Raw genomic sequence first — 12,500 nt, forward strand, 5'->3', positions numbered from 1 at the left:
GTGTCTGTCTGTCTGTCTGTCTATCCGAGCGTCCGTTCATCCGTCCGTCACGCTCCTCTCCCAAGAACAATTACCGCACCAGAAGAGATTTTTCTTTTTCTTTGAATAGATGCATATTTTCTTTTTTATTTCGTCTCAAATTTTTTTTTTTTTAGTGTGTTTTGTGATACGATCATTGGTGAATTGAAAAGAGAAAGTAGAGTTTGTCTTCTTGTCCATTGTCTCCTTTTGGGGATGAAAGTAGCGGCATGAAAGTAGAAGCAGAAATAGCAGTAGAAGTAGAAATAGCAGTAGAAGTAGAAATAGCAGTAGAAGTAGAAATAGCGGTAGAAGAAGAATAAGAAGAACCAGTAGAGTTTTGTTCACGAATGTAATACGGAGTTTGTGCCAGAGGCCAAGCAATTGGGCCTATGAGGTCATTCAGCCCTGGAAAGGAAATTGACAGTAGGTTGGTTTGAAAGGTGGAAAATCTCAAAGCAGTTGCACTATGAAATAATTGTTAGGAGAAAGATAATATGAATGGAGGTACCGTGAAAGGAATGAAAGGGGTTGCAGCTATAGGGGCCTTAAGAAGGGACGCTGCAAAGAACCATTAGTAATGACTACAGTGTACCTCGTGAGGTGCACTGACGGCGCTACCCACCTACGGAGTTTTGTTTGCGAAGCCTCATCAACATTCAAAAGCGAGAGTGATCTGTACATGGAAGAGGGAGAGTGGTTGCGTCACTAAAGAAGCACAGTGCCGTTGTGTATGAAAAGAAATTATTTCTTTTCTTCTGATGCTTAATTAAATTGATGAAAGTGGGAATACTCTGTTCTTGTGAGTGGATTAAGTTTTAAGTAATTTTAAGGTATATCTTGGTCAATAAACACTTTCGAAGTCTAACATAGTCGTGAATAAGTCTGAAAAATCGGTTTTAGTATATTACATTATATATATATATATATATATATTATATATATATATATATATATATATATAATATATATATATATATATATATATATATATATATATATATATATATATATATATATATATATATATATATATATGTATGTGTATAATATATATATATATATATATATATATATATATATATACATACATACATATATATACTATATATCTGAGATATGGCCCAGAAAATCATCCCTAAAGATTCTCTCTCCATCCCTCCCATCCATCCAAACGTCAAATTATCTCACCGGGATTATGTTAATGTATGCAAATGTAACGAGAGTTTAAGTTACAATAAACGACCAACGACGATTTACCCTCCCCTTAACCACCTTACTGGAGACCCCCCCCCTACCAGCCCCCTAGTGGGCTATCCGTTCCTAGATGGCTCCCCAGAGGCCCAGCCTTCCCTAGAACTATAAGGGCCTTCATTTACTAGAGGCACCAGGTGGGTTTCTTACCTGTCCTGAATGCGTTTGTCAACTTTTTCTGTCACTTTGTTTCTCAAAAGAGTCGATTTTAAAAGTGATTTCTTGTCTCCTCCTCCTCCTCCTCCTCCTCCTCCTCCTCCTCCTCCTCCTCCTCCTCCTATTATTTTTATTACTAATACTGCTACTACCATTGTTTCTCAAAAGAGTCAATTTTAAAAGTGATTTCTTGCCTCCTGTTCTTCCTTATCCTCCTCCTCCTCCTCCCCTCCTCATCCTCCCCCCTCATCCTCATCCTCATCCTCCTCCTCCCCCTTCTCATCCTCCTCCTCCTCCTCCCCTCCTCATCCTCCTCCTCCTCCTCCTCATCCTCATCCTCATCCTCCTCCTCCCCTATTATTATTACTAATACTGCTACTACCATTGTTTCTCAAAAGAGTCGATTTTAAAAGTGATTTCTTGCCTCCTCTTCTTCCCCCTCCTCCTCCTCCTCATCCTCCTCCTCCTCCTCCTCCTCTTCCTCCTCCTATTATTATTATTAATACTGCTACTACCATTGTTTCTCAAAAGAGTCGATTTTAAGAGTGGTTTCTTGTCTCCTCTTCCTCCTTATTCTTATCCTCCTCCTCCTCCTCCTACTTCCCTACCCCTCATCCTCCTCCTCCTCCTCTTGTTACTAATACTGCTACTACCATCTCCTCCTATTTCTTTTTTATATAGTATGACGATTGAAAAATCCCAGACAGACGACTGCTGTCACTCAAAGTGTTTGTAAAGAATTTTCTTTTCTAACTATTGCCTCTCTTAAATTTGTCTTTCATGGGCAATATCAACAATGTGAGAGAGAGAGAGAGAGAGAGAGAGAGAGAGAGAGAGAGAGAAACAAAGAGAGAGAGAGATATATATAGGCTTTTGAGGTGTAAACAAAAGGTGGGCAATTTAATGATAATATATTATATATATATATATATATATATATATATATATATATATATATATATATATATATATATATATATAAAACATACCTTATATTAAACGACACACAATGCCTTATTTGCCATCCATCACAGAAAACACATCCAACCACTCCCAAATCATCCACTCCCACCCACTCTCAACTTCACCTCCCCACACAGCGCCATGACTCAAAGCCGATTGGCCAACCAACCAACCGCATGTCACAACGACCAAAAACAAGCGAACAGGCGACAAATAAGCGACAAAAATCGCTGGGAAAGACAGAGACGACTCATGGAGACAAGGCCAACAAAGCGAAGAAACACGTCACTCCGATCGGCACGCGGAGATTTCCTGCGCAAGTAACTGGCGAAGGAAAATGAGAGTGGCTGACTGACTAGCTGACTGGTTACGAGGAAGGAGGTGGGACTGGTTACGAGGTACTCTGTGCTATGAATGGCGTCAGGGCGTCAAGTACCTGAAGGTGTGTGACTCACCTACGCCGGTAATTCCCCCGCGGTGGGCCGTTTCCTTGCGTTAGATTGGGAAATGAGGAGAGAGAAAAAAATCCAAGATGGAGGTCGTTGGCTTCGCGCTAACGGAACGGGATGTCCAGTTTACTATAGTTGCTTAGATGTCAGTGTTGTGGGGGGGTTTTACCGATTCTGAAAACTTACGTTTGCGTAACACGATTTTGGTTTTTCCTAAAAGCTGGATTTTGTTTTTGAGAACTGGGATGCAAAAAGTGATTTTAAAACCTGAATTTATGCAACTGACCAACAAGAACTGATGAGAATTGAATGAAATATCTCTAAAAAATAAACTAGGAAGATCATGTTTTCAGGCAACTGACCAAAAATGAATTGATTTTACGTTGAGAATTGACTATATGATGGGAAGATGTTAACACGTAGAATAAATCACAGAGAACAAAAGATATTAATATATGAAGAGTTAAGTTTAGATATACATGTATACAAAATCTTTATGTAATTTAATCTTAATGAACTAAAAGGTCATTTTAATTAGTTAAAATGACATCGTATAAAGGTGAATAATACAGGTTGATTAACCTTGACTTCTCATTACACATAACTGTAATATACATCATCTTCATGTTACAGAGTCACATGAATGTGTCCTCACTAGCCAGACAGACCTTGTTGGGTCTTGTTTGGGTCTTGGAGGGTCTTATGGGTCTTGTTGGGTCTTACTGGGTCTTGCTGAGTCTTTTTTGGGTCCTATGGGTCTTGTTGGGTCTTGGTCAAGTTAAGGAAGAACGTAGGGTCTAAGACCCCATCCTAAAAAAAAAAATAAATAAATGAATCTATATGAATAACAGACTATTTTGGGTCTTTTTGGGTCTTGTTGGGTCTTATTTGGGTCTTGATGAGTCTTATTGGTCCCTCTGTGTCTTGGCCAAGCTGAAGGAGAACGTAGGGGCCTACTACCCCATCCTAAAATGAAAAAAAAGGATAAACAAATGAATAGAGATGAGAAACTATTTTTGGTCTTGATGGGTCTTGTTTGGGTCTTGGTGGGTCTTGTTTGAGTCTTGATTGGTCTTGTTGGGTCTTGACCAATCTGGAGAAGGACTTAGGGGCCTAACACCCCATCCCAAAATGAAAAAAAAAAACAAATGAACAGAGATAAGAGATTAATTTTGGTCTTCTTATTTGGGTCTTGTTGGGGTCTTTGTGGGTCTTACTGGGTCTTAGTGCGTCTTGGCCAAGCTGAAGAAGGACTCAGGGGCCTAAGACCCAACCCCAAAATGAAAGAAAAATGAACAAGCAAATGAACAGAAATGAATAAGAGCTGGAAGAGTGAGTAAGGGATGACTCATCAGAGCTAAGTAACCAACTCACTCCCATTCACCGCTTGGACGTCCTTGCGAAGGACTCTCTCACTCACACACACACACACACACACACACACACACACATTCTCTTCTTTTCCTCTCTTTTTCCATTTCTTCTTCTTCTGCTTCTTCTTCTTCTCTTCCTTTTCTTCTTACTTCTTATCGCAAGCACGGTTGAGAGAGAGAGCGGAATTAGCATCTGTAGAGAGAGAGAGAGAGAGAGAGAGAGAGAGAGAGAGAGAGAGAGAGAGAGAGAGAGAGAGAGGAATTAGCAGCTGCAGAGAGAGAGAGAGAATAAGGAGCTAAGAGAGAGAGAGGAGAGAGAGAGAGAGAGAGAGAAATTAGATTTCCCAGTGAGCTACAAATTAGTAGCTGTAGAGAGAGAGAGAGAGAGAGAGAGAGAGAGAGAGAGAGAGAGAAAGAAATTAGATTTCAGGTGAGCTACAAATTAGCAGCTGTAGAGAGAGAGAGAGAGAGAGAGAGAGAGAGAGAGAGAGAGAGAGAGAGAGAGAGAGAGAGAGAGAAATAGATTTCTGAGTGAGCTACAAATTAGCAGCTGTAGAGAGAGAGAGAGAGAGAGAGAGAGAGAGAGAGAGAGAGAGAGAGAGAGAGAGAGAGAGACTGTTCTTCATTACTTTTTGGGGCCACTGACCCAATTTTCCTTTCCTGCAAGTCAGGCTTAGTGACTAGCTCATTGCTCTATAACACAAACTGAGACACAATAATCGACTTAGAATCTTCATATACGCGAGGCTCTATATAGAGGACTCTATTCCTCTATATTTTGAGTAGCTTAGCCCCATACTGAAGACTTCCCCCTATTATACTTATAATATAAAGATAATTGTACATTTTACAATGAATGACTCGTGAATTTGAGGTTATGTAGCCAATTCCTGGGGCACTTTCAGCCATTCAGTGATTAGATCAGCGAAAAGGGAGTTGGAGTGGTTAGACAGCAAGATGGAAGAAAGAAGATGGAATGGAGGTAAAGTAAAAGGCTAAAATGTTTGTGTGCAGTTAGGGTTCGAAGGAACACAATTATTATTATTATTATTATTATTATTATTAAAAGACTGAATTTACATTTTTATTTATTTTTGCTTCCAGTAATAACAAATTTTTTTTTCTCTCTTTATCTTCTCTTCCAGTAATAACAAATATATATATATATATATATATATATATATATATATATATATATATATATATATATATATATATATATATATATATATTATATACACTGACAGCTGTTACAAATTTTATCTACCACTGTTTACTGGACAAGGAAATTAAGAAATGTCGAGCCTGGTCAGTATTTGGATGGGTAATCACGTAGAACTAAGAGGCGCAGTAGCCACGTAAGCCTCCCGTTAAAAAGGCGTGGGGCTCACAACTTCACCTTAACCATGCCCGCTAAAAACCGCAGTAAGCTAATTCTCCTAACAATGGGTGGCTTCAGAGTAAAAATACCACTTCAGTCACTACCATAACCATACCATTAACCCCTACGCACACCTACATTATAAGGTTCACTGATAATACATCAGTAACCACCATACACAATGCGCCACTCACCTACCTCTCCCGCTTATTCCAGCCTCTTCTGGACAGTGTGAAAGTAGATAAACAAGTAAAAAATGCGCCGAAATTTCTTCGGCGCAATCGAGTTTTCTGTACAGCGTATAATCAAGGCAACCGAAAACAGATCTATCTTTCGGTGGTCTCGGTATAATGCTGTATGAGCCACGGCCCATGAAGCTCTCAGCTGGCCGTGGTGGCTTGTCCTATATCGTTGCCAGAAGAACGATTATAGCTAACTTTAACCTTAAATAAAATAAAAACTACTGAGGTTAGAGGGCTGCAATTTGGTATGCTTGATGACTGAAGGGCGGATCATCAACATACCAATTTGCAGCCCTCTAACCACAGTAGTTTTTAAGATCTGGGGGCGGACAGAAAAAGTGTTGACAGAAGAAAGTGCGGATGGACAGACAAAGCCGGCACAATAGTTTTCTTTTCAGAAAACTAAAAAGTAAATAAATTAGAGGAGTTCAAAGAAGATGACCATAGAAATTGATTAGTTATGCGGCCAATCAGGAAGGGAGAATCTTCTAGCATATGAATGGGGGTTTAATGAAGTGTGAGGATAGGACAGATTGGAGTGGCTGATCAAAGAACGATAGAGAGCTGTAATTAACTTTCTCTCTCTCTCTCTCTCTCTCTCTCTCTCTCTCTCTCTCTCTCTCTCTCATACACACAAACACACTTTCAAGAATTCTATGTTTCTTAGGATGAAATAATTTTTGTTAATATATTTTGATTCTCTCTCTCTCTCTCTCTCTCTCTCTCTCTCTCTCTCTCTCTCTCTCTCTCTCTCTTTTTGAAGAATTCAACGTATTTTAGGATTAAACCAATTTTTGGTTAATGGATTTGGATATCAGCGCGTTTCTCTCTCTCTCTCTCTCTCTCTCTCTCTCTCTCTCTCTCTCTCTCTCTCTCTCTCTTTCAAATCTGTTTCACAAATATCAGCTAGTTGTTAAATTTCACAAAAATGTGAAAACAAACGTAACTAAAATAATCTAAAATTCAAATCTCTTTCACAAACTTCAGCTCGGTTACATACACTTACACACCTGGCTTGTTGTTAAATTTCACAAAAATGTGAAAAATAGGTAACGACAAAACTCAATATTTCAAATTTGTTTCACATACTTTTGGCTGGTTGTAAAATCTCAAAAAGGTTAAATTCCAAAAAATTAACAATTTCAAGCTTCACAAAATTGCGAAAACGTAACTACAAAATCTAATATTTCAAATTTGTTCCACATACTTTGGCTAGTTGTTAAGTTTCACAAAATGTTAAATTCCCAAAAAATTAACTACATAAAATTTCACAAAATTGTGAAAACGTAACTACAAATCACACCATACAAAATTACACAAAATTTCACAATAAGGTAAATTCTAAAAGATTTAACAATTTCACATTTCACAAAATTGTGAAAACGTAACTACAAATCACACTTTATACAAGCTTACACAAAATTTCACAAAATGTTAAATTCCACACAATGTTCAATTCCAAACAAATTAACAATTACAAATTTCACAAAATTGTGAAAACGTAACTGCAAATCACACTTGATACACACTTACACACACAGGTTAATTAATGTATGCAAATTACCCCTGGATATAATCAATAATACCACAGGAACAGACACCAATTAAACCTAATCCTCGATTGTCTGTGAGGAATTGAGTATTCCCTAATCCGGACTGATTTGTAATCCGGATTATTAGTAATCCGGATTAGGAATCCGGATTAGAGGTTTGCGGCTTCACTTGCATTGAAGGGCCGGATTCTTAATTGTGTGTTTTGGTGTTTGTGTGTGTGTGTGTGTTTGTATGTGTGTATGTTTTGACTGAAACAACAACAGATAACAAACAGTGTATCATAAGATAATTGTTTTCTATAAATATATTTATGGAAATTAAAAAAAAATTGTGTTTAGTTGATAATCATAATGAAGATGGTGATTATGCCTTATTCAATATTTTAATTTGTATTTAATTAGTTTTATTTAATATATTTAATTTTATTTATTTTTCGACATTTTGTAAAAATTTCCTATTATTTTCATTAATAATTTCAATATAACGGTGATTTTGAACAAGGGTGATTGTGATGTTAATAGTGTTTATGGTGAGGATAATTAAGCATCTAATGATGATTATGATGATGATAGTGAGAGTGGCTATAATATTCAAGATAATTTATAAGTCCTATCATGATAGTTTCCAAAAATTATGGTCTTACAATAATAATAATAATAATAATAATAATAATAATAATAATAATAATAATAATAATAATAATAATAATAATAATAATATATCTACTTAAAAAACAACTGTAAACAATGTAAAAAATAATGTAAATATATGTAACAAAGACAATTCTTGTTGAAAAGAAACAAAGGAAGTAAGAATTGCTGATTCGTCTCTCTTGATTGGCCAGAGATCAGAAGTCCCCACTAAGCATCTTACTCCCTTTCACACACTAATAAACCACGTACTGGCCGCCCTAAGGCAAGGCGCAGTGCTGGCATAAGCTAGCTTAATCTAAACAAGTCACTAGTAAGAACTACTGGTCAGTCATTATAGAAGATCGTCAACTACAAACAAATACATTTCAGCTTCGATTTGAGAACAAAAACAGCCAAAAACAAATAATAGAAACAAATGACCTATCTTGGAAGACGGACAGAATTTCAGCTCGAAGAATTCTGCATCGACAGAACTGTTCATAAACACCAAACTGAACAAGGCAGCAAGACAACAAGAAAATCCTCAAACAGCAAAAACAATAGTTGACACAAAGTGGTGGGACATCTTGGCAAAGCCTTCCCTAAGCCATCTTACGAGGAGAACAGTTGTTGGCAATCAGGCGAATTGCATCTCTCCATGGGATCAGAAACCCCTTCTCTCCTTTTGCCAAGGTACAGACGACACGAGATCAAATCCTCTTCCTCCCGGGTTTTCAGATGATGTTCGTTTCGTCTGTTGTATAGACGACATGACATCTGTATAAACGACATGTCATCTGATCCTTCTAGATCAAAGGATTAATGTTATTGGTTATTTTCCTTACAATATCGCAGGGAGAGTTGTGTTATTTATACGCAATTTCAAGCGTCTATAGATAAACGGAAAAAGTATTCAAGACATGCACCTTTTTAAATAAAATCCACAAAATCCAGCAAAACTGAAAAGTGTAATCCCCACAAAAAGCAAATCCCTGTTCATGACTGAAAGGAGATTCCAAAATGCATAATTACAGACATCACTCACGAATAATTCTGGGTCAGAGTGTAAAGAAACCCTGGGGTCCACTCTGGGTCAACTTCCACTGGCCTGCGTAAGTCGGTAATTGGTATTTGCTATATCCGATAATTGCCTTTATATTGCTTATTATAAGAAGAGAGAAGAGAAACGGAAATTATTGGAAAAGTTGAAGTGGAGGCAACGAGTTTTAATTATTCATTTGAAAGACGGATTGTAGAATATATTATTTTTACTGGGTTTTACAAAACGTTTGTCCTGTGACTTTTTGTACATTTCAGGAGCAGATGTAAAATACATTATTTTTACAAGGTTTTACTAAAGGTTTGTCCGGTGAATTCGTACACTTCAAGAGCTGGTGTAAAATTAATTATTTTACAGGGTTTTACAAAACGTTTGTCCGGCGAAATTTCGTACACTTCACGACCTGGTGTAAAATTAATTATTTTTACAAGGTTTTACGAAACGTTTGTCCCGTGGAATTTTGTACACTTCAGGAGCTGATGTAAAATTCATTATTTTTACAGGGTTTACAAAAAGTTTGTCCCGTGAAATTTTGTACACTTAGGAGCCGATGTAAAATACATTATTTTTTACAGGGTTTTACAAAATGTTTGTTCCGTGAAATTTCCTACACCTCACGCTCTTATGTAAAATACATTATTTTTACAGGGTTTTGCAAAATGTTTGTTCCGTGACACTTCGTACACTTTAGGAGCTAAGTAAATTTTGTCTCCCTGAAACGACAAACTCAAGGCCCAGATCAGTCTAAACAAGGAGGACAATAGGACCAACTAAAAAAAAAAAGATCGAAACAAAAATAAACAGATAATACCTTCAGTTTTCTGTGAACGTTGTACTATTGGAATCTTAAAAGTTCAGGCGAAGATGCAACGCATTACTACCCTAAACCAATTCTCATTGTATTTTAATAATTTACTAATGTTGTTATCTATTTATTCAGTAATTTGTTAGTTTATTTTTTTTTTTTTTTCTCTTCTATACTTACTATTATCGTCTGTAACCTCTTTCAAATGAACGCCATATTCTCTGGAAGCTTCAGCTTCAAGTCAATGGCCCCTGTGGGCTTGTTCCATGTAAATAGGGTTCAGTTTCTGAATAATAATAATAATAATAATAATAATAATAATAATAATAATAATAATAATAATAATAATAATAATAATAATTCTGGCAAAAGAACAAAACAATCACCATTTGTTATTTCTACATTCCAACTACAATATCTTACCTTCTGCAACGAAGATAAAAATAAGGATTCCAAAAATTCTCTCTGTTTCTTTGTAATCCATAATTTATCGAATAACGATTAAAACACAAACAAACTGAGTTATGGAAAGATAAAGAAGGCCCTGCTACCGGAAAACGATAAAAGCAAGGCATACTCCAATATCAGAGCAACACAATGATTTATTCTTCTTCTTTGAAAAGTTCCCTCTTCGTAAATATAGGAAGTGGTGGAAAGTAAGATGGAAGAATGAGGATGTGAATGGAGGTAAAGTAAAAGGAATGAAAGGGGTTGCAGCTTGGGGCCTAAGGGACGCTGCAAAGAACCTTAAGTAATGCCTACAGCGCACCGCGTGAGGTGTACTGACGGCGCTACCCCCTACGAAACTTCGTAAATACATTTCCACTTGGGAAATATTTTCGGGTATAAGGATTCAAAGATGGAGTCTTGTAGGCTCCACAGAATCTATTTCTGGGAGAAGATAGGCCTATGTTACAAGTTGCCACTGCGTAAATACATTTCCCTTCTCTCTCTCTGTCAAGAAGAAGAAGAAGAAGAAGAAGAAGAATGATGCCGAAATAAAGGGAGCCCCCTCCTCTCCCCGCCCCAACCAGACCCCTCATTCCTTTTAAGAGACTGCAGACAGGTGCTTGCACGGTGTCCGGACCATTCTATAGGTGCTTCCAACTCCATACCCAGACTGTAAAAGCATTTTGTGGGCATTTAATGTCCCTAACTTACATGGACTATGGGCATGGAAGTATGGGTACAAAAGGGAAACGCGGAAATGCCCGCTGAGCGAGGAACAATGGGCAGTGCTGGCACAAGGCCAGCCTTAATCTAACAAGGAAGCTGGGATTGATATCGAGCGTGAAAAGGAAGAGTTAGCACCATATGAAAAATAACTATAGTTGAGCCAGTTGTAAGTAAAGTCTTAAAGCTGTTGGTACTGACTGTTTGCAAGGCATAACTGGCGCCACATTGGTGGTGATTCTCGTCGTAAATCAATTGGTAATTTAATTTTAATGAAGGGGGATAGAACCAGACTATCTGATGCTTAAAAGCGTCTACGTAAAGAAGAGAATGAGCAGAGAATAGGCCTATTCGTTCGGTGTCTCCAAAGTTAAGAGGACTCATGTGGACCAAGCCATGATTTCGAGGGTGTCCTCACTGTCAAAAAGTGAATGGAATAAAAGTATATAAATGAATGAATAGTCTAGGCATTCTAATTGATCGACTGATAGATTTGTTTAGCTATATCTACGACACAACGACAATACTTATCGACAACTTCAGAGCGACAAGATACTGCGTTGAATCAGAAGCTGCATACGACAGTTATAATTCACCTCGACTTTGCCCACTCTGGATGAGAGAGAGAGAGAGAGAGAGAGAGAGAGAGAGAGAGAGAGAGAGAGAGAGAGAGAGAGAGAGAGAGAGAGGAATTTTCAAGCCATGGAATCTGAGGTCACGTTGCTCATTCCCTTACCTTCAAGAGACTTTGCTACCCAAAGAACGAGTCTGCAAAAGGGAAGGTTTGTAACTACTGAGATTCACTCACTGTTTCGGAACGCAAAACGACCGGAAGGAACAGCCCCCTCCCCCAAAACTCCAAACCCCTAGAGTAATCAGTGAGTTGGTCAAGGACTGAAATGTCAGACTTAGGACACGCAAGAAGAATTGTTGAAGACATATTTGTTCAAGAGCAGTTATGCAAGCTGACAAGGCTTCAAGAGCACTACAAACTCTAATTGCAGAATATACATAGCCTGCCTGTTGTACAAAACGAGGACCGATTTGAGGACGGTAACAATGAATTTCCTTGACCATTACAATCGGTATCAGATTGGTGACAATGAATTCCACTGATCATTATCCTTTAACCCAAAAAGTCATTTGAAAAATGATGTTGACAACCAACTCTACCTGCCAATTTCCCACATTCGACGTCAGTGGCCATGGAAGGCCGGACGCCAAATAAAACTTCCTATCAATCACTCACTATCCCTCATAAGATCTCAAGTACTTTCGCGTAGATTGACTTAACGAGCTATTTGAAAAATTATTTTGACAACCAACTCTGCTGTTTCCAACATTCATCGTCAGTGCCCATGGAAGGCCGGACGCCAGATAAAACTCACATTCAATCACTCAGTATCCCAAAAAAAGGCCTCAAGTACTTTCGCGTAATTT

At 37.7% G+C, this 12,500-nt stretch overlaps 1 protein-coding gene across 1 annotated transcript in view; it reads right to left on the bottom strand.

The window, feature by feature from the left end:
- The window catches only part of LOC136825353 (acyl-CoA dehydrogenase family member 11-like), a 105,414-nt gene that overhangs the window by 71,182 nt on the left and 21,732 nt on the right, over positions 1-12,500 (bottom strand). The gene's annotated exons all lie outside the window — the stretch shown is intronic.

Source organism: Macrobrachium rosenbergii, chromosome 37 (genome assembly GCF_040412425.1).
Source record: "Macrobrachium rosenbergii isolate ZJJX-2024 chromosome 37, ASM4041242v1, whole genome shotgun sequence".
In the NCBI taxonomy this organism is placed as follows: Eukaryota; Metazoa; Arthropoda; class Malacostraca; order Decapoda; family Palaemonidae; genus Macrobrachium; species Macrobrachium rosenbergii.